Source organism: Phyllostomus hastatus, unplaced genomic scaffold (genome assembly GCF_019186645.2).
Source record: "Phyllostomus hastatus isolate PE091 unplaced genomic scaffold, TTU_PhHast_1.1 phas_contig_210, whole genome shotgun sequence".
Classification (NCBI taxonomy): Eukaryota; Metazoa; Chordata; class Mammalia; order Chiroptera; family Phyllostomidae; genus Phyllostomus; species Phyllostomus hastatus.
The window spans coordinates 26536773-26563571 of NW_025333737.1; the positions used below are offsets into that span (position 1 = coordinate 26536773).

At 52.6% G+C, this 26799-nt stretch overlaps 1 protein-coding gene across 4 annotated transcripts in view; it reads left to right on the plus strand.

Moving 5' to 3' along the window:
* Window positions 1-24929: 24929 nt before the first annotated feature.
* The window catches only part of ZNF652 (zinc finger protein 652), a 54979-nt gene continuing 53109 nt past the window's right edge, over window positions 24930-26799 (plus strand). For all 4 annotated transcript variants that reach the window (XM_045835859.1, XM_045835858.1, XM_045835860.1 and 1 more), the window contains exon 1: window positions 24930-25184. The gene's annotated coding sequence lies outside the window, so the exon portion shown is untranslated. The remainder of the gene's footprint in view (window positions 25185-26799) is intronic.

A 26799-nucleotide genomic window follows, 5' to 3' on the forward strand; every position in this document is an offset into this window, starting at 1 on the left:
ACCCCTTGAAATGGTTGAGAAAATATATAAAAAAAGAATAACATTCCATGACACGTGATAGTGATATGAAATTCAAACTTTAGTGCCCATAAGGAAAATTTATTGGAACAGAGCTATGCCCTTCGCGCCACAGCAGCAGAGCTGACCGGTTCCGACAGAGACCACTCGGCCTGCAAAGCCGAGTATGCGCTGCCTGTGCCTTCACAGGAGAGCTCGCTGACCCCCAACCTGGGGGACCGGGTGGCCTTGGAGAAGAAGGGGAAGAGCGCTGGGACTCGGGAGTCTCGAACACCCAGCGGGGCGGGAAGCTTTACAGTCAGACGCGGTGTCCCCAGAGTCCTTGGTGGTGTCTGAGGCGGTGGTGGCCTGGAAGCAGGGCCACCCTGACCGAGGGCCTGGATTTATAACGGGTCTGTGAGAGCTGCCGTCCTCTGTGGCTCATACACGCTTCTGAACTGGGCAGAAGGCAGGGGTGGAGGCAGCAGAAAGGTGGGAATCACAGAGGAAGGACCCAATGGTCCCTTCAGGTCTGGGGGTCTCCAGGCCTGGGGTAAAATGACTCCCCTGCCCACCACTCCTCTGCCCTCCAGGAAGGGATGGCCGCTGGACTGCCCCTCCAACACCAGGGGAGGCCACAGCCAAGAAGGGGAGCCCAGTACAGTGATGACTCCGGAAATGGGGGCCTCTGGGAGCTTCAGTCTCCAGGCTGAGCAGTCTCTCGGTTAAGACCACGTCCATCCTGGAGATGACCGGAGACCCCAAAGGAACCTACAGATGCTCCTCACTGTGGGCTGGGCCAAAACCTGCTCTGTACCAAGCACCTGAGAACAGACGAGCGTGCCGTCGTTGGCTAGCGACTGCTTCCTGTCCTTGCTTGCCCGTGTCAGCCTCTCAGTGTGAAACGCCACTTCTGTCTTCTGTGTCCACAACCCTGCCCTCCGCGAGATCCCGCCCAACACTCACTGCCTTCAGGGCTCCTTGCCTGTCCCGCTCCACCCCCGCCGAAACCACGGCAGCACAGGACTGAGCGGCAGGCTTTCGGATCCTCAGGAGTAACCTCCCTCCACTTGGGTGAGGAGGGCGAGGAGACGTGCCCAGCGTGGCACAGGATGGGGGTGACAAAGCCAGGGGTGGCATCCTGGTCTCCAGACTCCCCGTACTGTGCTGCTTCCGTCCCATCTCTCAGCTTCTGAGTGCTCTGCATCGGGGCTCCTCGTCCTGGACGCCCTCCCTTGGCACACCCAGGTGGGCGGGCGCCTGTGTAACCTCCCTTCCTCCCCTGAGCCCGCTGTCATCCCCAGCTAGGCTGTACAGGTGGGAGGCAGAGACAGCGCCTCCCCTTCCATAAGGTCCTTCACACCAGTGAATCCAGGGCTCCTCGCTGACATGGTGAAACTCCAAGTTGGGCTGGACTTCCCAGGTTTCTCACTCCATAACGCAGCTCAGTTTAGTGGGAAGGACATGAGTTCTAGAATTAGAAAGACTTGGATTTGGCCCTTGCGGGTGTGGCTCAGTGGATTGAGCACCGGCCTGCAAACTGAAAGGTTACAAGTTCGATTCCCAGTCAGGGTGCATGCGGTTGTGGGTCAGGTCCCTGGGGGGGGTGTGCAAGAGGCAACCGATTGATGTATCTCTGGCACATCGATGTTTCCTTCTCTCTCTCTCTCTCTCTCTCTCTCCCTCTCTCTTTCTCTCTTACTTCTCCTCTCTCTAAAAATAAATAAATAAAGTCTTAAAAACAAAAAAAGAAACACTTGGGTTTGGATTCTGACTCTGCCCCCTGCCACTTACTAGCTTAGGAGGCCTTGAATTACCTAAATACTTCAAACATCTTTTTTTCCTTCTCAAAAAAGCGAAGGGCATGAATGGCCCCATTGCAGCGTTGTTGAGAGTAAATGAGACGACAGGTGTGACAGTGCTTGGCACAGGGCTCGGCCCACGGGTGCTCCGAGTACTCTCCGCCCTCCCCTAGTGCGTCCTGGGGGCTGCCGGCTTCTCCCCAGTGTCAGGGACCAGGAAGGATCTTGGGTTTCCTGAGGGGGCAGTGGGCTTCTGTGTGCCCCTGGTACAGAGCCAGCTATTGAGAAGGGGCCTAGGGACCATCAGAGGTCGAACTTGATTTGATTCACACAAGAAGATGCGGGGGGGGGGTTGTGCTCCGGGGTCCTGCCCTCCGCTGGAGCCCAGATGTCTCGAGGCAGGTGGCCTGACCTGGCACTCAGTAAGCTGTGTTGGATCATTATTTGAGGTGGAGGGAACAGATTGGCTAGACAAATTCCAAGGTGTTTTTTGTCCAAGAGATTTGTGCCTTAGCCTCTGTTATGTCACTGTTTCCACAAGTCTCTTTACAGCTCTAGGTCCCCAGTTCCCCATTCTTTCATGGAGGGTAAGTCCATCAGCTGTTTGCCAGTTGAGCTTAGAGAAGCTCGGGGCATGTCCGGTGAGGAGTCCCTCCTTCCCCTGCTCCGGCCGGGCCAGTGTGCATTCATCAGTCTTACGTGAGGGCCTTAGTCACAGCTGCCCTCTGACGGAGGATTCCCATGGCTGCAAAAGTTTGACACCCACCATCCTGGGAGCTGTTCTCCAGGTCTGGCATCATTTCTCTCCCGAGTCTGTTTCAGACCCAGCCCTGCGAGGCTGTGTCCTCTGTCCTCCACCAGATGGCAGCAACCTGCCTGCGGCTGCAGGTGCCAGGCTGTGTCAACAAATACAGGATGTTCAGAAAAAGATCCTGGAGAAGGAACAAAGCAGGACGTGAGTGCCAAGTCTGAGGATCTTAGGTCGAGGTGACCCCCTGCAGATGACTTTCTGATAAAGAACCCCTTGGGCATCTGGGGCTGTAAACACACCAGGTGTCCCGTCCCAAGCACCAGCCAGATGGGTGCCACCCCTCACCTTGCCCAGGAGATCACCTCTCAACTTAGCTTTAACTCTTTCTTAGTGCAGCGCACTGGATACTCTGCCTTGGCGGCCTGAGGTTAGTCTGTGGAGCTCACACCCTTGTTCATGAATCACTAAGACACAGAGGGGACTTCAGATTCTGTTTCTGAAGCCCCAGGAGTTTCCTTCCAATGTCTTAAAACACTCAGGAGGAACAGAAGTAGATGTAAGAGGCTGCCAAGCATTTGGGGGAGGCTTGACCTTGCACCTTGTGGATGCTCTTGACGAATGAACAGACCTAAGAGGACAAGTGTAGTCCACGCAGGTTGCTCCATTCACTCTTGCAACGATGACTGAGTACCTACTGTGTGCAGTCCTGGGCTATATGCTTCAGGGGCTTAAGAGCTGAATCAGACACAGGTCCTTTATAAAAAGACTGACCCAGCTTAGTCCAAGTGACAGGTGATCAGGCCATGCATACTGAGGTGCATTAGGTTTTTCTTCTGTCAGATTTCTGTTCCTTATTCTTTGATTCAAGTCCAAGCTTTAACGACGAGGCTGTGAAATGGAGGAAGAAACAGAGAGAGGAGTGGTTGGGAGGAAGCCAGAGGCAGCTCCAATGTTTGCCATCAGCAACCCACAAAGTGAAGTCTAGGACTGGTTACTCTCTCTGCTACCAGTGAGTACCGGTCTTAAAGCAAAGCGTTTTTCCCACCTCCTCCTGTCAATTTTCCTGGAGAACTCGTGATCCTCACTCTGCCCTGTTTCATCTTGCAAATGCATGCTGCCTGGTTCTTTAAATTGCCTTCAAAATAATACTTACCGACCCAACATTTTTTTTCTTGTAAATAATAGAGCCATGTAAAGAATGGAACAGAATGAACTATAATGCCATTGCCCATAGGTAACATTTTAAAAATAGAGAAACATCGGTAAGGAATGCAAACAGTACAGAAAGATAAATGATGAAAAGTGAAAGCCTTCTCACCACTTTCTCAAACGCTCCTCTCCCCCAAATTAACCACGGTCAGGTCGCCTGAATTCCCTTCCAGGAGAAGGGCATGCACTCAGCAGCCCACACACTTCTGAGCCTCTGCGAACACGTGTTCTGCCGTTCTGACTGTTGATACAACAGAGCTCACCGTACCCTGTGCCTTGCTCTTTTCACTGCTCCAGATTTCTGGGATGTGTCACCTCAGTGGAACATACAAACCCACCCTGTTCTTTTCAGGGGCCATATCCTCTTTCCTGCTATGGATCTATCATATTTTGTTGTCACCAGCAGGCTTTTGCAGACTTGGTGGTTTTCGTGTATTTTGCTGTTGCAAACAAAACCACAATGCACGCTGCCCGATTGTTGAAAGGGCCCACTGATCTCTGCACGAGATTTTCCTGCAGGGCGAACCGGTTGGGCCCAGGGGTCTAGGAAATAACTTGTGGGGGTGGGGAGATGGCAACGCGTAAGCCCCCAGAGCTGCACAGAGGTTTCCGTTTTCAAACGTGTGACTCTGAGTTCTTTGGGGAAGTCCTTATTCCACCTCCTGTCCCTGCCCAGCTGGCGTGGCTGTTACCAGGCTAGCCACCAGAGCGCGGTGGCCCTGAGGTGCAGTTCCTGTATCTCCCAGCTAGTTAAGGGCTCGCTGGGTTGGTGGACAGGCTCCCTGTGGCTCTTGCCTCAGACCAGGGTTGCTCTGATTAGCTGCTGTTCACGGCCACAGGGTGCTGCTCTGAGATTCACAAACAAACAGGAAGCCAGTCCACTTCCGCCTTGCTCGCGCTGGTCCCCCGTCCTCGTAGCCCAGACAGCCCGGGACACACAAGGCAGCTTCCTGGCCGAGGTGGAGGGGCAATTCTGGGTCCCGAAGCCAGGATAGGCTCCCCAGCTCTGCGCCCCTATTTGCCTAGCAGGGGCAGCCTTTCTGACAATCAAATTTAGGTACAGATCTCTCCTCCTGGGGAAACCTGTTCTGATAAACCCCACCCTGGGTGGAGCCCCCTTCCTCCTTTGGTTCTGAGATGGGGTTCTGAACTCATGCACAGCTCTCTAGGTGTTTGTGGTGGGAGATTGTTTTCTCCCTGAGGCAACACTGACGTTTTCTCCTGCCTTTTCCCAGTACCCACCCAGCAGGTTGCTCTTATTGGGGTGTCCCCTTGCCCCGTCTCTCCATTGGCCTCACGCCTACAGGATCAAGTCAGAACTCTTGACTGAGTGTTGCAAGGCCGGGCCCTGCTGACCTTTCCAAAGTAGCCACCCCCAGCCAGCCAAGACATATCTGTAGGCTGAATGCCTGACCAACTCCAGAGGAGTGCCAGGGGATAGGGGAGATGGAGTAGGGCTGCAGTCACAGCCCACGGGGGGGGGGGGGGGGGGACCACGGGGCAGCTGAACAGGGAGGGAGCGGTGGCGGGGACAGTTATGGGTGTGAAGCAGAGGTGTGTCTGGGGCGGAGGCTGGAGACAAGAGTTGCACCTAATTCTGTCTAGTCAACAGGTCCTGCGGTGCCCCGGGCCCCATGGGAAATCAGGTCCTTGCTTTTCGATCAGTAATCAGGTAGCTACTGTATGCACTGTGCGAGGTTGACCGTTTTTAAGGAAGTAGGTTTTTAAAACACACAGTCAACTTAAAAACAATGCTGAGTATCCGTAACCCCTCTTGATGACTCAGAGCGTGCACACAGCAGGAGACCTGGTGCCTGGGGCACTCATTAGGACTATCAATTAATTTGGAGAGCAGGAGCCCTGAGCCCAGCAGCCTGCTGTGAGTCACTGTCAGTTGCTTGAAAAAAACAACAACAAAACTCTTACATCGGCGTGTTTAGTTGTCTCTCTTCTCTTTTTAAAGAAGGCTGGGCAGAGAAACCAAACTTAAAAACAAATAGTCCTAAATCCCAAACCCTAAAAGTCCAGTTATCTCTCCTTTGCAGTGGTTTGGGCTTCAAACAAAAGTTTCTCTGTTAAGCCCCTGGGTGCAGAGGAGCGTGAGCCTCCTGGGGGTCAGATGTCAACAGGTGGGGCAGAGCAGAGAGCCCACAGGCCGGGCTGGGGGCTGAGGAGGCGGCCCATGAGCAGAAAGGGCTTCCTGGTAGCAGAGACCTTGGGGAAGGTCAAGAGGGCGGGGAGTGGGTGCTGAGCTCTCTGAGCTGCGTTTCCAAAGCCCAGAGAAGACAGTGCAGACAAGCAAACAGCAGCTCTGTAAGTCCCCCAGTGCTCCAAAGGGCACCCATGATGTGAGCAGCATGTGGACCGAGGGCTGGCCCTGGTGGCTGTTCACGGACGTGTGAGGTTCCAGTGCTCCTTGATCTTCACCGAGTTCCAGTCTTCATAGCATCGCCCGGTGGGGGCCGGGGGGTTCTGCTCCCTGTGTGCCCTGTGCAGTTTCCAAAGCTTCAGCCCACAGCTGCTGTAGGGTATTTACTCCAGAAGCAGACAGGGGACAGCTTAGCAGAGACGGGTAAGGGTGAAGGCAAGGCTGGGCCCGCCAGTGAGAGACACAAATTGCAGCCTCCACGGCTGGCCCGACGCTCCCAGCCCCACCAGCCCCGCCAGCCCCACCAGCACACAAGCAGCCCCACCCAGTACCAACTGGACAGTGAGAGGTGAGTGGAAACCTCAGGTTAAAAATACCCAGTTTAGTTGTAAAGAGAAAGAACAGGAAGGAAGTGTGGGGAGGCAAGGCACAGTAGACAAAAAGCCCCACACGAGGAGGCCGAGATGCTATTAATGGCTGGGAGCTGATCAGGTAGAACAGGTAGGGAGCGTCCTCAGGTGCCCGAGGGGTGGAGGGCGTGGGGTCACAGACACGGTTCAGGCAGGCCCTCCCAGAGAAATAAATGACTTGGGCCCGCAGAGACCAGAATTCTGGTCCCCCCAATGAACTTTGGTCCAGGAATGCAGCAGGCAGTCAGAGGGCCTCCGCCGAGGACAGTGGGGCCCGAGTGACCAGAGGGGAGCCTGCTGTGCCTGTCATTCCTTCTCGGGGGACAGAGCCTCCTGAGCCAGCAGACCCCCAGCCCTGGGCAGGGGCCGAGGGTGTTCGGCTGGTCCTGGGAACAGCGGCCGCACTGCTGATGGAAAGGGAGAACAGAGAGAAGGCTGAGCAAGGCGGCACAGCACCGGCTCTCCGCTGCGGAGGCTGCCATCAGGGCCCCGGACTCAGGATGCTGAGTGTGACTCCTGACCCTGTCCCTGACTAGTCGCATGACCCTGGACCAGCACATAACTTCTTTGTGCTTTGGTTTCCTCGTCTGTAAGATGAAGATGCCAGTGGCGCTGACCTCACGGTGTTGTGGTGAGGGCCTCGCCACCGCTCTTTAAGTGTTAACCCCTGGGGGCGGAGCAGGGGGCAGAGCAGGTGATGAGTGGGAGGGAAGTTCCTGACACCTCATGTCAACGGAACCCCTTTACAGAGAGCCTGCCACCACGCCAGACTAGGCGGGCGCAGAGGAAGGAGGGTATGGAGAGAAATAAAATATGGGCTTGAGAGTTTAGGAACCAGTATCTTCTGGAGGATGCCAACAACTAAACAATCACAACTTAGCCCAATGGGAGAGGGTTTCATACCAAGTTCCAGGGTGCAGACAGATGGAGTGACTTTCTCTGCCTTCAGCATTTGGAAGGTACCAGGCAAACTGGTCTCGGGGTCAAGCCGTATAATTCAGCAGGCTGAGAAGAGAAATCATGGAAAGCTCTCCAAGTGAGAGGGAGCGAGGTGGTCAAGGGGGCGGCCCCTGGGTGGCTGGCTGGGCATGGCCAGTTTGGAAAGGTCAGCAGGCCCCAGCCTTGCAACATTCGGTTAAGAGTTCTGACGTTATCCTGTAGGCATGAGGCCAAAGGAGAGACTAGGCAGGGGGAGACCCAAGTTAGACACGTGTGCATGAAAGATTTATCGGGCAAAAGGTGGAGGGGAAATGAGAGTGGGAGAGATTGCTGGCAGGGAGCCCCACTGGTTACAGGGCCCGGCAAGGTCAGGGCCGGAGACAATAGGAGGAGCCTTAGGAAGTGGACTAATTGGAAAAGTGACAGGGAGGAAGGTGCGAGACTGAGTCTGTGGTGTCTAGTTTGGGTAACTGAGCACTCTGTGGTGTCTTTAATGGAAACAGGGAAGGCAGGGGGAGAAGCAGGCTTTCCCAACCAGGTTTTAGAGGTGAGCTGTAGGTGGATGAGACAGCCAGGAGGTCTGAGAAAGGTGCAGTGATGGAAATGAGGGGGCATAGCAGGGGAGTCAAGAAAGCTTTCTATTTGTTTTTTTTTAGATTTTATTTATTTAATTTTAGCAATGGGAAGGGAGGGAGAAAGAGAAGGAGAGAAACATCAATGTGTGGTTGCCTCTCACGCACCCCCTCCTGGGGACCTAGCCCTCAACCCAGGCCTGTGCCCGGACTGGGAATCGAACCGGTGACCCTTTGGTTTGCAGGCTGGTGCTCAATGCACTGAGCCACTCCAGCCAGGGTGCTTTCTATTACTTTAACATGTGGATGGACACTGCGTCGTGGGCCGCATGTGACCTGCGGCGCCGCCTGGGGGAAGCACTGAAGAGGAGCAGAGGGGCTGACAGGGCGCCCTCACTCTTCCGTTTATGGCTAGAAAATTGCACAGTGGTGCAGGGTCCGTGGCCCAGTGAGAGGGCATTACGGACTGTGCTATCTAACCCGACCTGAGTTCACCGTCACAAAAGGGACGAGGGGGTTAAGAAGATGCCTGCACAGAAAACTGCAGATAAAGTCCGCAAGCACGGTCGCAAACTGCAGATAAAGTTCAGCAAGCACAAGCGCACGCGAAAACGGCAAAGCTGGTGCTTCTCACACGAGCTCTTCGTCAGCCCATCTTGAGGTTAAAGCAGTGACAGTCTGATCAGATCTCACGTGAAGAGGGCCACACACGTTGTTGTTGTTGTTTTAAGATTTTATTTATTTATTTTTAGAGCGGGAAGGGAGGGAGAAAAAGAGAGAGAAATATCAATGTGCAGTTGCTGGGGGCCATGGCCTGCAACCCAGGCATGTGCCCTGACTGGGAATCGAACCTGCAACACTTTGGTTCGCAGCCCAAGCTCAATCCACTGAGCTATGCTGCCACACACATTTTTTGCCATTTGTAATGATCAAAGTGACTGCCTGAGACGTGAACTCGCACTGCTCTCACTCCTGAACCTCACCCGGGGTGTACGTTGTGCTTGTGCTTGAGACACAGATGGCAGTAGGTCGTGCGCACAGTTTGTGAATAATTGGATATGTCAAGGGTGCGTGCTCAAGTTTTACAACGGATGAGATGTAACCGCTCAGCATGGGAGTTCCCATCTCACCCAGGGTTTGATTTGGGCAGCAATTCTTTACTCACAGGTTTTGGGTCCCAGAGAAGGAACTGGTTTTTGCTTTATCGTGTCTACGCATCTGAAATACCACGTATTGCATTTACCTCTTAGAACAAAGGATGCTTTTATTCCTTAATGGCTCGCTTCTGTTTCATCGCCTTGGTTCTTCTCCTCCTTCTGGAAATGAGGAAGTGACTAGCTGGGCTCCCTGGAGAAAGGCATTAAGTAAATACACGGCGTTGCCGAAGCTATTGTTACTATTATTAAAAACACTCTGAGGCAGCAGTGGCGAACGCTGCTCCAAGGGATTCCCATAAGGAACCAAGGGAGAGGTTTCTACATGCATCCAACCATTCATCTCTTCTCCCACAGGAGCCCAGGGGCCTTCTGGGGGGTGAGTCCCATGGGGCATGGAGGCTGCTGGGGCTGACACACACGGAAGCCCCCACAGGGCGGGACCACCACTCTCTGAGGAGGACAGAGCCCAGGATCAGACGGGATCAGTGGGGGGTCGAGGAGAGTATTCCAGGCGTCAGCCCAAGAAACAGCGCCACGGGGCTGACACCCTCCCAGGACACTTTGCTCCTTTCGCCCGCTACAGAGGAAGCTGGGGAGGACATGCACACATAAAATAACATTTGACAGTAAAATAATTAACTTTACCTTCTCAAAGCACATTTGTGTGGAGAAGTTACTAGGATGGGGAGGACTATTTGTGACAGTTTAGGCCCAACACTTACTTACTGAGCACGTGCCCTGTGCGCAAGGCGCTGTCCTGGGCACCCTGGGCCCACGGAGATGAGCGTGACTCACAGCCCGAGGGCCAGTTGAGATAAGCACAGAACCACCGTGCGGGGTGGGCACAAGGGCTTGAGAGGTCTGGACAAAGAAACTGACGTTCCAAGGTGGGGTGAGGGTCAGGAGGTGATGACCCTCAGCCTAAGCCTCCCTAAGCCTGGGAGAGTGTGGCCAGGTGGAGATGCGGGGAATGGCATTCCAGGAGAAGGACTGAAGCCCAGACACGTATGGGAGGGGACACGTATGGCCACCAGGGAGCGGGCACGTCCAGCTGGCATCTGGAAGGTGAAGGAGAAGAGTAGGGCCAGAAAGCTAGGTTAGAAACAGACTTTCAACAGCCACAGGCTGGACTCTGAGGTCCGGAGTAAATCTTCAGTGAGTGACGGGGAGCCTTGGAAAGTATGGGGGCAGGTGAGGCAGGGAACCGGAGCGGTTAAAAACCAAACTTGCTCAGGGCGCTGCTATGAGTTAGTCTGTGGCCCCACCGGGACCTGAATTCCGATCTGCATGGGCGCAGGCAAAGCCCCTGGACCTCCCACTGGCCACACAGACGTGGGTCTGTGGGAAAGCGCTCCAGGCCAGGGGCAGGCAGCCCTCTTCCCTGGGAAAGCCTGGAGCCCCAGTCGGCAGGTCGCCGGGCGTCCTGTCCTGCTGCTGGCTTGGGCCTTGTTGAGCTGCATCTTCCTATGGAACCTGGGTGGTGGATGGGCTGCAGTTCTTGGAAGCCCAAATGGGTTGGGCTGGGAATGGCAGAGTGTGGGATCGCAGCAATAAAAGGAAGGGAGAGGAGCCCTCGCCGTGTCCCGGGGTGTGAGGCGCGCAGGGCGTGGGGCCTTGCATTCCTGGACGGTTAAGACGCCGAGGCTGATGATTATCATCATTACTCCTGCTCTGGCTTCGCTGAGCTTTCATCCTGCAGGACCCTGCCTTGCTGGCCCAGCGTCACCAACCAGCAAGGGCTCCTGGGGTGGGGCGGGGCTGGGCGGCGGCTCCTGGCTGCGAGGGAACACTACATGACTGGGTTTCTCCCCCAGTTTGCTCAGGGAACTTTCCAGCGCTGAGCAACTTCCTAACCCTGGAAGCGTGGGCAGAATTTCTCAAGGGGGAAACTGAGCAAGGGCCTGTAAGAGAGAACCCTCTCCCTCCCCCGCCTCCCCCTATTCGCAAGGCCATGCTTCTCCTCCCCCAACTGGGGCAGATCTCGTGGTCCTGGAGGGGGGCCAGGGAAGGTGTGGATTCTAGAAGAGAGACCTGGGCTGGGGCCAGGGCGGCACAGCTGGTCCCCTCTTTGCCAGCCGCTGTGGGCACCATGAGGGTAGGCTCCCGGGTCCGTGTCTCTGGAGGGTCCCGCCTTCTGGGATGATCTCCCATAAGCCCCTGGGGGAGGCCAATGTTGAGGACATGCCGAGTGCCTGCTTTCCGGCCTCAGAGGCCACACTCAGCATCCCCGGAGAGAAGGAGCCCGGGCCTTGCAAAGATGGGCCAGGCCCAGGGACAGAGGGCCAGACAATGGCTCAGAGACAGGGAAAGGCGTGTGTGTGCGCAATTGCTAACACCAGGCTTCCAGCGGTGACATGTCTCTGCCTGCCGAGATGAGATCAAAGAGAGGAAGACCAGAAGGAAAGGTGAACGACAACCTGACGACTGGGTCGGGGGCTCAGTGGAACCCCACAAAACGCATGGGTCCTGTCTGGCAGTGGGCACCCCGAGGAGAAAGGAGGGAGTTGGCCTGACAGGCTGCAGGCTGAGATCCAGCCAGCAGGTGCTGGAGTCACCTTCCCCACTCTGGCTGTCCACCTAGACAGCAGCAATCTCTGGGAACGTCTTTCGCAGGAAGCAGAGGTGGGAAGACACCGAAGAGTAGGCTGAGGAGGTTGGAGCAGACAAAGCAGTAAACAGAACTTCGGGGGCCTCCGTAAGCTCTCACATCCTCGGTAGCTCCCAGAGCCTGCCAAGCATCCATTTATCAAGCGTTTATTAAGAAGCTACTATGTGCAAGGCACTCTGCTTGGACCTGTGGGTATAGATGCCTAGGACCTGGCCTCTGCTCTCCTTTTTTGCTTCACCTTTACTCCATGCAATAGACCTCCAGAATCCTGAGGCCTCTTCTTCCTCTCTGGACATGTCCTGTCCCCGGCTTCTGTTCCCATCACCAGCTGTCTGAATTCACACAGAAGCCACACACACTGGAATTCTTGCCGCTTTCTTGAAGTCCACCTGGCTGACACACTCAGCCTTCAGCCCCACAGTCATCTCTCGAGCTTACTTCTGTGATCCGGCTGCGCCAGGACTCACTGTTCTTCAGCTCCCCTACCATCTTCTGAATCCAGGACAGCCTGTAAGGCCTCTGTTCGTTTGCCTTCTCTTAAAAAACAAACAAACAAAAAAAGATTTTATTTATTTTTAGACCGGGGAAGGGAGGGAAAAAGAGAGGGAGAGAAACAGTGTGTGGTTGCCTCTCGCATGTCCCCAACTGGAGACCTGGCCTGCAACTCAGGCATGTGCCCTGACTGGGAATTGAACCAACGACTCTTTGTTTCGCAGGCCAGTGCTCAGTCCACTGAGCCACACCAGCCAGGGCTGCCTTCTCTTACTGGTGACCTGAAGAACCTGCAGTGGCTCCCTGCTGCTTATCAGATAGCGCTTAAACTTTTGAGCTATCTTCCAGGGCCTTCCCGCTACGTTTCTAGCTCTTTTTATTACTACTCAAAGATGTTCCTTCCCCTCCCCAGCATACCAATGTTTATAATGTAATCCTACATCTGAACAAGAGTGAAGAGCTCTTTTAAGGTGATCACTTCTACATTTATAGTTGATTTATTCAACAAATGTTTAATGAACAGCTGCTTGTGTAGCTGGTGCTGTGGCAGGTACTGAGCTCGCTCTCATGGTGACTAGAACAGACCCCCCCTACCCCGCTCCAGGCAGGGCAGATCCTAATCACAGAACTAGAATGAGGGCCGTGGTCAGGCCGGAGGACCATCCAGGATGTCTGAGAGTCTGGGCACTTCCACTAAAGCCACGTAGATCTCTTTCACTTCCTGTCTGCATTCTTCACCGAGCAAGGCGTGCCTTGCCAGGGAGGAACGGAGAACGTTCCAACAGGATGTCCACCCAAAAGGCACCAGCCCCCCTCTGTTCTCCCTGGATGAGGCCCCTCCCTTCTCAAATTCAGTCTCCTAGGGAAGTGACACAGGAAGCAGGCACGGCCTCGAGAGCCGAAGAATCCCACATACAAACCCTTTGGGCAACGATATTGAGGAAGGGCACTTCACCATCTCGCTGGGCTGGAAAAAGCAGGTCTTGCAACCTCGCCAGAGGCAGCCGCCATGGTGGGCATGACATCCACTTCTCTGTTCTCCGACGGCACTGGCCACGACAGGTTCCTCCTCCACCGTGTCTCCTTTTGAAACCTGTCCGTGAACAAAGGCTCTAACACCTCATGTCGCTGTGGGACGTTGAGTCAGTGTTCAACCACCAGAATTGGTAGAAAGCCCTTCCAACTGTCCAACCAAGACGAGACGCTGCAAATTTCTCCCTCTGGCTTGTCCACCGCCCTCCACAGAAAAATGATCGATTATAACCTGCTTGGAATGCTCTGGAAAGACTTCTATAAAAACCGAAATAAGAAAAGGCCTTTGGATCTGATGCCCTCATTCTCTCTAAATGTCAACATCCCATATGGACATTTCTTGAGAGAGCATGACGCAGGAGAGGGCAGGAGAGCTCCAACGGGCTGGAATGCAGCCTCCTGGGCGGGGAGGGGCGGGGGGGGGTTTGTGGTTGTGAGACCAAGAATGCTTGGGTGGGGGTCTGGGGGCGGTTCAAGTGCCCCTTTCTAGCTGTGCGTGGTGGAAGCAAAAGCAACCTGAGCTCTACAATGAGAATGGCATTAGAGAAATGAAATTCTCAAAGGCTGCTGCCCTAAGTTTGTGGGAGTTTCCTCTGTCCAGAGGGAAATCCCTACATCAGACAGAAAGAGTTTCTCTCTCTTCTTCTCTCTCTTCCTCCCTCCAACCTCCTTTCTTCCTTTCCTTCCTTCCTTCTTCCCTCCCCCCGCCCCCACCTCCAGAATCTAAAACAGTGAGTCGGTGCGGAAAGATGGCTTTTTCCCTGCTGTAAAGCCACCTCCTGGACATCTCTCTCTTCTCTCTTCCAAGCTCAATTCTACCGTCCTTCCAAGTTGAGCTAAAGTCTAACATCTTTCACGAGCCCCTCCCCATCTGGTCAATCTCTGGTTGAACCCTCCAGTCTCTTAACTCCGTTAAACTCTGTGGCCTGGTGTGGCTATACGGTGTCTCCTGTTCCCCAGTGGTTTCATGTGTATGCATCTCGTCTCCTCAACCAGGTTGCAAACTGCCAGAGGGCAGAGGCCATTCCCTGTATGTTGGGATCCCTGTGCACACCGAACACAGGGCTGACTACATAATAGGCCTTTATAGAGACCTTTACTGGCCTTTCACTTCTCGTTAAACATCAGAGAATTCACACAGGAAAAAAAACATTCGTAAGTGCAATAAACGTGAACAAGCCTTTATTTGGGTGGAGTAACCTTCTTGTACACCATCAGATAATTCCTACGGGAAAGAACCCTGAATCTGAGGTGTCCGTGGGAGAGCCCTCGGGGTGAGTTGGGAGCGTGGAAGGCACCTCTGACTCAGCATGATGGAATTCCATTACGCAAGTGCAGTGACTGTGCGGGAACCTTCCACCAAGACGCTCCCGACATCAGTGTGCACGCTAGAGAAAAACCATGTGTCTGGAGAATGTGGAAAAACCTCCCCCAGGTTCTTCATCAACAACACCGAAGAATTCACCCTGAAGAGCAGTGTAGACGCAGGGACACAGTGGGGCGTGAGGAGGGGACATGGCTCCTGTGTTTGTGAAGCGCGTGAAATAGATTCCCAGTGGGAAAACGGAGACTTGGAAAGGAAACATCATATACTATGGGCACAACTGGAATATCGCAGGACTCTGATTTGTGCCTTTTTCTTCTTTGCACTTGAGACACTTCCATGTCTGATTTCCTGTGTCACCATCTCTCACTGAGGAAGGGAAGGGAAGGGAGGGGAAGGAGAGGAAAAGGAAGGCAAGGCCAGGCTCCCCCAGCGCTTGTTGTGGATGGAGAAATGGGCTGGAGGGCCTGTGTCGGCGGCGGAAGGCACACTGGCAGTCAGAATAAGAGCTCTAGTCTCTCGGGCCCTTTATTTGGTGGGCCAGGGGCCACGGACTGCTGAGACCAAAGGTCTGAAGAGAGGTTCTGTGCCTGCAAATGGCTCATAGTTCAGGGAGGAAACAGATGGGTCCTTAAAACACGGAGTTCCTTTAACAGGAGTGCAAATGAAATGAAGCAGAGGCCCGGGAAAGGCGCCCTGAGTTCCTTGGGAGAAAGCAGGAAAGGCTTCACAGAGGAGGTATTGTTTGAGCTGAGATGTAAAAAGGCTGAGGATTTTTGCCAGACAGACAAGTGAGGAGAGGGTGCTCAGGTGGAAGGAACAGCATGTGCAAAGGTGTGGAAATGAGAGAGGGCATGACTTGTTGAGGATCCTGGAGTTGCCCAGTGGGCCAAGCGTGGGGGGAGGGGCAGTTAGGCAGAGAGCACGAGGCCCTTGAATGCCTTGCAAAGAGGTCCAGATTTCCCTGCAGGCAACGGGGATTTAGTTTCCCAATGCTGCTGTAACAAATGGCCACAAATTCAGTGGCTTAAAACAACACGGATTTATTTTCCTGCAGTTCTGGAGGTCAGGAGTTTCCCCAAGTCATAATCAAGGAGTCAGCCGGCTGCGTTCGCTCCAGGCTCTAGGGGAGGGGCACTTCCCTGCCCGATCCCAGTTCCAGAGGCTGCCCGCATGCCCTGGCTCCTGTGCCTCTCCCCGAGTCAAAGCCAGCAATCGGGTCGTTCTGATCTCTGCCCATGTTTCTGCCTCCTTCTTCTGAGGGCCTCTGTGATTGTGCAGGACCCTTCACATAATCCAGGGCAGGGCCCGAATCTCAAGATCCTCAATCCCATCTGCAAAGTCCCTTTTGCCATGTCCGGTAACACAGCCACAGGTTACAGGGATGGGTGGTATAGCATTTGTGCTATACCGGAGGTGTATAGCACATCTTCAGAGGTGGCCATTATTCTGCCTGCCACAAGAGCCTCTCCGAATTCTGCCCAGGAGAGTGGGGGGACAGAATTGGAGTGCTGGGTAGTATAGCATTTGTGGCTTAAAGAGCAGGTGTAGAAGCCTCACTACCTGCGTTCCATCCTGAGTCTGCCATGGGATGGTTATGTGACCTTGCGTTATTTCCTACTTCCATTTTCTCTGCCTTGGTTTTCTCACCTGTTAAAGGGGAATGTCTACTTCAAAGCATAGTTGTGAAGGATCCTATGAGACAATAGAGGTGAAATACTTAGGACAGCAAAAGCACTCCATCGGTTGGAAACGTCCTGGTGCCCGGTGCCTGACAACAGTGAGCTGGTCGGGAAAAAGACATTCACAGCCAATGGCATGCAAAGCAGAACCTAGCTTCTCAGTGGACCAGTCTCCTAACGACCTTCTGCACGATAGGGCAAAGTGCCCCGCGCCGGAGGATTCTGGCGCAGAGGACACACGCACCCCTCTGAATGGCACCACGTTGCGAAGCACTCCCCTTCTTCCTCTCTGTTGGCCTAAAGAAATAAGGGATAGAAGTGCCCCCATCTGCTCCCATGTTGTGGTGGGATTCTCTCGGGGTGTTGGATGAAGAGTAGCTGATGTTCTGTGTTCAGCTTTCTTCCCTGAGATCTCTGAAACAACTGTGTAGTTTGACATGGAGCCGGGAAAGGCTCGGTGACACCTCAAACATGCATCCAGTGTGATGACAAACGTGTTCACCAGAGGCGGTGGCACCTGGGTCTGGGTCTCTTGCTTCCCTAACACGTTTCCAGCTGCCGTCTCTATCCCCATTTCCCAGCACCAATGAACTTGAAGCTATCGAAGTATTTCTTCCCTTCCTGTCGCATCCTTATGTCAGGAACTCCCAAGGAATCTCCTAGTGATGGGCTTGCAAGTGGTGTTGCCAGAGAAAATACAGGGCACCCAGTTACACTGGAATTTCGGATAAACAACAAGTAACTTTAGGAGGTCTCAAGTGTTATGATAACTTTAGTACTACTTTGTTAACCAGCTTGTTTGATTAATCAGAACACTCCATGCCCCGACCTTGCCGAATGAACTTGACTGTGTCTTCCCTGGTATAATCTATGAGGCAGATTGGCATTCAAGACCTGAAAATTCCAGTACCTTCTCACAGGTAACTTTCTTTGTGTAGTAGTAACACAGGGAAGGAAGGAAGGCTATGGTTCTCAAGAGGTGACGAGGGTCACAAAAAGGAGGATGGGTCCCTCTTATTTTGCTGTCATGAGTGGTGATGACTCTTTAGCTGTGACACGGATTTTTCTGCTGCCCAGCTCTAAGGTTCGGACAAGCTCAGTTCCTGCTCTGGCTCTCACCTGCGCCCTTCATCAATGGGGAGTGTCTGCCCTGCTACTCCGTGACTTCAGGACCATTAGGGTACCCATCTGTTTAAGTATATTGAATTTTTTTAAGAAAAGAAGGTGCTATACAATGCATGATGCTCTATTTGCTGTCTTTGAGCTTGACTAGGATAATGATGAAGATTTTCATCATCTTTGGCATGCACATGACAGTGTGATTTTGGATTGAATGTGTAAAATTTGTAGTAACCACTGTTACAGGAAACACAAATGAAAGAATAGTTGAAATCTGCAAGGCTAATAACTATTGGCACTAAGGTTCACCCAAGACTTCTGCCTGGTTGGTGTGGCTCAGTTGGTTGGAGCAGTGCCCCATAAACCAAAAGGTTGCAGGTTTGAGGCCCAGTCAGGGCACCTGCCTGGGTTGTGGATTTCATGTCCGGTCCGGGTACATGTGGGAGGCAATGGATTGATCTTTCTGATCGACGTTTTGCTTCTGCATCAATGTTTCCCTCCCTCTCTCTCTCCCGTCCTTTCCCTCTCTCTCAAACTATTAAGCATGTGCTTGGGTGAGGATTAAAAAGAAGACTTTGGTGGCCCTGGCTGGCGTAGCTCAGTGGATTGAGCTCGGGCTGTGAACCAAAGCCTCGCAGGTTCGATTCCCAGTCAGGGTACATGCCTGGGTTGCAGGCCATGACCCCCAGCAACCACACATTGATGTTCCTCTCTCTCTTTCTCCCTCTCTCCCCGCCCCTTCCCTCTCTAAAAAATAAATAAATAAAAATGGAGGAAAAAAAAAAGGCTTTGGTTTCCAGGCTCCATCCCATCTGACTCCCCCATTCTAGAGTGATCCTCCTCTTTTTACTTCCCTGGAGCCCTCTCCCTAAATGTCCCTCCTTGGTGTATGGAAGGTACAGAGATACCCGAAATCCTCCGACTGACCTTGTTTGCAGGCCCAGGCTCACTCCTTCCGGTCAGAGCTCTGTGAAGACGGTCACTTCCAGGTCAGCTCACGGCCGTCTCCGGGTCACTCTGTGATGTAGCATATTGTTCAGCCTGGTGCTCTCAGGTAGGACTCGAGTGTTCACATCAAAGTTCCTTAGATATCTTGAGGTGGCCCATTTCCACATTTCTGAATTTACCTCTTTTAAGCACCATTTCAGACACTCTAAATACAAAAGATTTTAACCATTTATGAAGCCCTAAGCTGGGGCGTCCAACCTGCGGCCTGCGGGCTGCGTGAAGCCCAGGCCGGCTGTGAGTGCAGCCCAACACAAAAGCGTACATTTACTTAAAACACTATGAGATTTTTTTTGTGATTGCGTGTCGCAGTGTATTTAATGTGTGGCCCAAGACAACTCTCCTTCCATTGTGGTACAGAGATGCCAAAAGGCTGGACACCCCTCATTTTAGGGCCTAAAGGACCCCTGGACTTGATCACTCTGTAAGTGAACTACACTGCCCAGCCAACAGCAGCAGGCAGAGCTGCTAGAGGGTTGCCTGTGTCCTCTCGCACTTCCATTGCTTCTAGAAAAAACGTGGCCCTCGGGGGCCAGGGGAGTTAATGACTTAATGCCTACATAGCTCTAGAACAACTTAACTGCAGATAAGGTCTCATTATCGTTAATTGTTATTGTTGTTGTTGTTGTTCTTAACCCAACTCCCATGAAAAGCTGCCGCAGCTCTGTTAACGACCTCAGGTCAGGGTTTAATTAATACCTTCTCTGAATGCCAGGGCCCCAGGCACCATGCTGCCGCCCCCACACCGTGTGCCACTTCCTCCTAGCTCCTCCCACAGGGTCCTCTCCACCTCGGAACCTTCTCAGCTTCTCCCCAGAGGCTCTATCGTTCTTTACTCCCACGACTAGCTCTCCCTTCAGTTACAGACCCCAGCTCTGCACCTTCCTCCTCCCTTTTCGGCCCCTCCCCCACGATCTCTTACCTCCTTCTACTCTGCCTTCCCTTTTCTGCAGTTTCCTAGGCCCCCAACACCTGTCTTTTGGTGTCCAAACAGTTCATAAGAGCCAAGCCTTTGCGGGGTCATGAAAGCTAAGAGAGGGTTCTGTGGACCCCGCCCTTTTCCCTTTCAGTCCCCACTCCCTGTACCGCATCCCAGGTCTCCCATCCCACCTCCGAGAGAACTTTAGGATTGTTCCTGAGGTGGCGAGGCCAGTTGGGTGGGTTGGCTGGCTTAGGGTTTCAAAGTTTGGCACTAACTCACAGCCCCGTGCAACTGCCTTCTTTAATTAATTAATTCCAATTTTTACAAAACCATCTTTTCAATTGGACCTCAGTCCATGCCTCTGGGGCATATGTCACATCAATTACAAACAACCATTAAGCGTGCTGCCTAAAAGAACCTGTGAGCCCCTTTAAAGAGTCAGACACAATCCGGGCCTGACTGCCTTAGAGCACTCTGCTGCAGACAGACCCTGAGGCAGAACCCCCCAGGTGAGGAATGGGGCTGCAACCCTCCACTTAGAGATAGGAGGCTGTTCACCTGCTGGGTCCCCGCCCTGCCCTCGCAGCCCACGCCCCTTAACCCCAGCATTCCTATGCCTTTGCTTAGGTATGCAGGAAGCTAAGCTGTCGCAGGTGCTGTGGCAGCCTGCCTCCCTTTGCTAGTCCCAACGTCCCTCAAATGTCAAAGCCCACCTCTCCACTGTCCTAACTTATCTTATATGGATAAATATGAACCTCAGGCCTTGTAACAACAGGACGGGGACCGAGTTGATCTTTTATCCATCAGTAGAGATGGTATACGCAGGGTTAATGGATGCTTTTGCAGTGGCTTGAATTAGGAAAATGGTTGTTGAAGACATTTCTTAATGGTCTTTGATTCCCACCTCGCATGACACTCGACAGATGCTTCAGGACAGCTGACAGAACGTTGAAGATGAAGAGGGGAGAGGGCGTGCCGCATGACTCCAGATACTTCCCCACGTGCAGAGCGAGCAGGCAGAGACGGGACTGGCCTCACACATGAGCCCCAGTAACATTATCCTCTCTGCCCAAGTGGAATTAGAAAACATTTGTAGGCCAGGTGAACATGGATTTCCTTATTTATTTAACTCATTTATGTATTAGCCTGCGTTGACTAGGAATCGCTTTGTCCTTTTACGTTTGCTAGAATTGTGGCGGTCCGTTGGAGTCCAGACTTCCAGGGAGCAGAGACCACCTCTGTGCACTCTGCTTTGTACGGCGTCTGGCGAAGGGCTGCAGGGCAGTGTCACAGAGAACCCCTGGACTTGGAGCCTGGAGATCCAGGTTTTAGTTCTGGCCATGCGACCCTCAAAATCCAGACCTCATTGTCATTTTGTGCTAAAAACAAATAGTGGGGGCAACCTTTTCCACCCTTCCTACTTCCTAGTGTTGAGGAAAGGACTAAATGGGGTAATGTGGAAGAACAATTTGTAGAAACTGTCACAGAAATATGGTTTTTAAAAAATTATAGCATGCATTTTGATGATAAGGATACCAGAATAATCAAAATCTGAACTCTGAGATGCTTCAAACGGAGAAGCTGATGTACACGGACCGTAACTGTAGGGAGCTGTGAGCCACGTGACAGGCCCAGGTCGTGCTACAGCTAAAACCAAGTTTGAGACCCAAGCAACACCAGCTGTCCCAGCAGCCTCCCCTAGGTCTATCCCCAAGGTGAAACGGCTGCAGTTGCATAGTTGGCCTTTTAAAAAAAAGATTTTATTTATTTATTTTTAGAGAAGGAAGGGAGGGAGAAAGAGAGGGAGTAACATCAATGTGCGGTTGCTGGGGGCTATGGCCTGCAACCCAGGTGCCCTGACTGGGAATCAAACCTGCGATGCTTTGGTTCCCAGCCCGCACTCAATCCACTGAGCTACGCCAGCCAGGGCATAGCTGGCCTTTTAATGCACCCGCTTTCTTCTCTTCTTGGGCATCCTGGCGCTGATTTTAACTTTGCACTAGAATTCAAGTGGGGGTGGGGGGGGTGAGGGGCACAGAGCGCAGGTACCATGGCCTAGACCCTCTAAGATGTACACATATCATGCACGAGTGCATGTGTGCGTCCAAGCCCCATGATAGAAAAGCCAAGAGTCCAGCTTTCTGAGCTGTTTCTAAACACTGTCATTTAGAGAAATGAGAAAAAGTGAATAAAATAAAGCAGAGTCCAGGACAGCTTTATCCATTTTGTAAAAGGGGCAGTTGTCCGTAAGAAGGGCTTAGAGATGAGAATTGAGTAATAATTCTCAGGAAAGGAATGGAATTACAAGGTATTAATGAACACGGTCAGCTTTCTAGAGTAGAATCCTAGGTATCCAATCTGGAAGGCTCTACGAGCCGTATAATCCCCTCTTTTTACAAAGCTTAAAAGGTGAAGTGATTGACCAAAGGGCACAACACTCAAGTATGAGAGTCTAGGGGACCAGGACCGGGGCTCCGGCTCCAAGTCTGGTGGGGCTGGACAGGGCTACACTGGTTACTGCACGGGCAGGATGCCACGGCCATGGCCCCTAGAGATGTGCAGGTGGTAAGAACTGTCACCGACTAGGGTTACATCCCTGGAAACTTGGGGAGCAAAGAAATGCAGTGAACAGGGAGCTTGTACCAAGCCATCCAGTTCACCTTATGGAAAGCAGACAGGTAGGTCTGCTGCTGTTTAAATGAAATCTTTGAAGGTTTTCAGAACTGTCAGTTACAGAACTTTTTACTAATACTGTTTAATTTAAAAAAATGGGTTCTGCTATTTTCTGACCACTGCCTTAATGAGAATGTTAGTGAAGAACTCTACCCAAGATCAGGAAACCAGGAGAACAGATGCCTGATTTTCCGATAATGTCAGGTGGGGTGCTAAATGTTGTCTGCCGTGACTGCTAAGCTGCAGTGCCAGCAGCTGAAGAAGGGAGGCACTGAAATTAGTAGTCTGATTAAGAGCAGATGCCCTCTTCCTTTGACATGTTGAGTGAGGACAACTGGTCAGCAGCCTCTTTCATGGGGTAGGTTTGTCAAGCAGAGCAGTTAAGAGAGAGCAGAGTGCCCTGGCTGCATGGCTCAGTTGGTTGGAGCATTGTTCCTTACACCAAAAGGTTGCAAGTTCGATCCCCAGTCAGGGCACATACTTAGGTTAAGTATTCAAGCCCCAGTCAGGGTGCATATGGGAGGCAACTGATGTGTGTGTGTGTGTTTGTGTGTGTGTGTCTCTCTCTCCTGTCAGACTCTCTCTCTTAAATCAATAAGCATATCCTCCGGTGAGGATTTAAAAAAGAAAAAAAGGCTCAACCTATATTCACACCACAACTTACAAAAAGAGAGAGACAGAGAGTGCAGAGGAGCTGGGATTTCCTGGTTTCCTTGCTAGCTCTGAAGCCTAAGGCCTTCCGAAGTACCAGTCACCAAGGTTTCAGATACAGGGAAAGAAAGGAAGAAAATGAATGAAGGAGATGTGGCTGTAGAACTGATTATTACAATCACTCTCCATCGAATGCGAAGGCTACCTGTTCTTACTCTGCAGGAACGGGTAACAGTTTTTCAGTGGGCCTGTGAAACCCTCTGCAAGAACAGCGCACTGGAAGTCACAAACTGGGTCTTGTTCTGACTCCATTGTTTACTGGGCTGGGTGACTTTGGTTGAGCTATTAAACATTCCTTGGCCTGAATTTTCTTCATTGGGAATAATACCTGTCCTGCCTGCCTCACAGGGTTGCTGGAAGATCTGATGAGATAATGAACCTTCCCTCCCTGAAAAAAAACCATAAAGCACTTCTCAAACAGAAAGTAATAATATTACTGCGCTAATTACTAGGAGCCCTTCAGACGGTTGGCTGGTGACAGAAACTGGAAGGTCACCTTGTTTCTTTAGCTATCATTCTGCGGCCCTCCTCTCTTCCAAGCAGGATAGCCCCGTGGGGAAAGGATCAAGTGTCCCCGAAGCAAAGCTAGACATCTCAGTCAAATGTTATGGGCTCCCCAGCCCCCACAGTTGCCAAGTTCTTTCTTGCATTGGATCTAAGTCTTTCCTTTTACTACTCAAGCTTATTTCTTCCTGCTCCCCTTGAAGATTTTCTCTACCTGCTGAAACATGATATTTTTTAGTGTTTATCCACTATTGAAGAACACAACCCAAACTTGCCAAATTACCATCCCTGGAGTCTGGAGTCCAAGTGTCATAAAAACCAAGCATCTGTTTTTGGAAGGAAACTTGAATCCCTTTATTTATAAAGTTTCAATCTCTTCCCTAATCTTGTCCCAGACTCAGGTCATTTTTACATCCTACAGTAATTTTTTTTAGTAGGGAGTGCTATTTTTGGGAGAAGTGGCTGCATCTGTATTAAAAACGTATAGAGAGGTCAGCCTTAGTGCAAGAACACTTGTTAAGTGTGCTTTAATAATGGAAGGAGGATAAGGAGTTGCAATTAGGATAAGCTTTGGAAAACATCAAGGAAGTGTGGATAATGGCGAGAAAAAGTCATCCAGATCCTTCAAGTTGCTGTCTTGGGTCTTGTCCATCTTTGCCTCCTTCATTTCCCCTCTCTGTACTCCAAAAGCTTTCAGTTATGGCCACCCTCTCTTGGCTCTGAACTTGGATAAACGCTACCTCGTTAGCTAAGAGTACCACTAATTATATTAGTGATTAATAGCTAATTAGTCATAAAGCTGTAATATTTACAATGGAGGCTTCCTTTCTTGCAGCAGCTCTGAGTCTCAAACACATCCCCTTCCCTATTCCTGGCCACCGGACAAGCGTGGCTCTCAAATTGTTTTTCAGACCACTCCGGTTATCTCCAAATTCTTCCAGTTTTTACTAGCTGTCTCATTCATCTGGCCAGTGACCACATTGCTTGTGTTTTGCCTGCTTTATTTTCGTCCTGTCACTCGCACAGCCCCCCGGTAAGGAGGTGGCCACAGTCAAGACTTTTTTTCTACTCTATTTCATGAACTAAAGACTCTTTTACTTCTAAATCTCACTTGGGCCCACTTTTCTACGTTGGCCCCCCTTACTTCACCTCACCTTTGCCTAACCCCCACCCGCAGCCTTGTTTCGTGAAGTCTCACACCCCTTGCCCAAAGCTCCCTCCCACTCGATATTTTGGCTTCCTTTCAGCAGCCACGCCCCCAGACCCTGGGAAAGCGGTGCGCACGCGCAGTCCACGCCTTTACCTGTACGCTCCGGAGTGGGCGGAGTGGGGGAGGGCGGGGGTGGGGCGGGAGTCGGCGGTTATCTGGGCGGTGGAGCGCTCTCAATGTGGCAGGAGAGAGAAAAGGTGCACGGGGGCCAGCCCCAGGGGCTGCGCATGCGCCCGCCGCGCCCAGTGGCCGGGATGCCAGGGGGGCGGGCGGAGGGAGGTGTCGGGATCCCAGTAGGGCGGGGGGGCCGGCGAGAGAAGGGGCCGCGGGCACGCGCGCGCTCGCCGCCGCTCTCCCTTCCTCCCTGCCCCCCTCTCCGCACACACATCCACACGCGCACACCCCCTCCCCTCCCTCCCCGCGCGCCGCCCGCCCCGCCGGCCCCGCTCGCCCTCGCGCGCTCGGAAGGGAGTCGCGAGACGTCGGAGCGGCGGCCACGTAGCGCTGCGGCGGCGGCGGCGGCGGCGGTGGCCGAGGCCGGGTCTGCGGAGCGGCCCTGAGTACAGACGTTGGGCGGGGGGGAGGGGCCGGCCCGGCCGGCGGTTGTTACTCGAGCACCGCGGCTACAGGCCCCCCGCCGCAGGATGGACCGCCGAGGCGGCGGTCGGGGCGGCGGAGGCGGAGGCGGCCGGCCCGGGTGAGTAGGGGCCCCAACCCCCCACGCACACACCACTGTCGCGGTTTCGCCGTCTGCAGCCGCCCGCCTGGCCGGCCGGGATTCTGGGCGCCGGGTTAACCCTTCTCGGAGGCAGCTGCGTGCACTAGGCCGAAGCAGCCCCCATCCTGCTGAGAGGCCGGGGGAGCTACGCTCTTCTGGCTCTTCGCTCGGGCCGGGGGCGCCTCCTTCTGCCCCTTCGCTCCCTCCCTCCTGGACCTAGGCTGGGCTGCAGTTTTGGAGTCTGCTGGCCCCGAGGCCTGAGGGGAGTCTGGGTTTGCATTGGTTAGCGGGCCAAGGGGAGGTTTGCACTAGTCCTCCTGCGAACATTCTACTGCCCAGCAGCTGGTGGCTTGCACCTACTGCCTCCCCCGCCCTGCGGTTGCGTCCAAATCTCCAACCCCCGGGGAGTATTGTGCCGCCCGAGATAAAATGCATATAGTATACAGCCGCACAACACTCACCCCAGATGGTAACGCAGACCTTTCTTCATCCCCCACCTCTTCCTCCCCTCCAATCAGGCTTTATAAAGATTCTTAGATGGGGGACGCCTAAGGTAGTGACACCCCTGTTACATGGGCACATAACATGTTCATTGTCGAAGGATGTCTCCTGTAGAAATGATAAATGCCCTTGCCTCACCCTCCAAGTCTGCCTTGACAATTTAAGATCCCATATACTCTTTTTTGAAGAGGGCTAGTCTTTGATCACATCTAGTACATCCCTCCCCCACAACACACACACACACACACTCTCTCTTCCTGATTGCTGAGCAGCCACTGTCATCGCGATCCATTGTCAGGAGTGGCTTGTGCCAATCAAAGGAATGTGCTTTTGCCTTTGGAGAAGGGTGATTTCCACAACCATGTCCCTGCGTGAGCCTATCTTTGACTGTCCCCATGCTCAAGGATCATCATTATAGTGTTTCTCTTATATACATCTCCTGTAGACCCTCAGTGATACCTGAGTGATGCTTTTCCCAGTTAATTAGATACATGTGTGTGGGAATTTCTTTTATTTTGTTGTAATGTTCAACATCTACTGTCAGGGCACAGTAAATAAATAAGGTACTATTTTGCGAAGAATGTATATTTTTTCCCCAGAGATGACCAGGCCAGTATTGTTCTGGGAATGGTAACTAGCCCATGCTTTGTTGACAACATGTGTATGCTTAGGGAATGAAGGGCTGCTGTGGCTGGTGTGTGTGTGTGTGCGTGTGTGTGCGTGTGCACGCGCACCGAGTGCAGGTGCTGTTCCCATGTAAAGCTGATTTGAGAGTGGCGAGCTGCACTGTGATCCTCAAAGCGGGCCGGCAGCTTGGTTGGTTGTGTCAGGACTGTGCACATGTATTCAGCTAGATACTGCTTTTAGTATAATTTTGTTTAGAATGTTTACTGCTGAGTTTTAGTAAGCCTGGAAATGTCTCCTTCCCTGGTCCTTAACCTTTCTTTGGGATCATTGAAGCCTTTGGGGCCCTCTTAGTGAAGTAGACACATAATTTTGTACGTAATTACAGTCGTCTTGAAGCTAGTCCTGGGACCTCAGGTTAAGATCTATATTATGCAAAAGTGAAAGGAACTTGAGTTTTGTAGGGGGT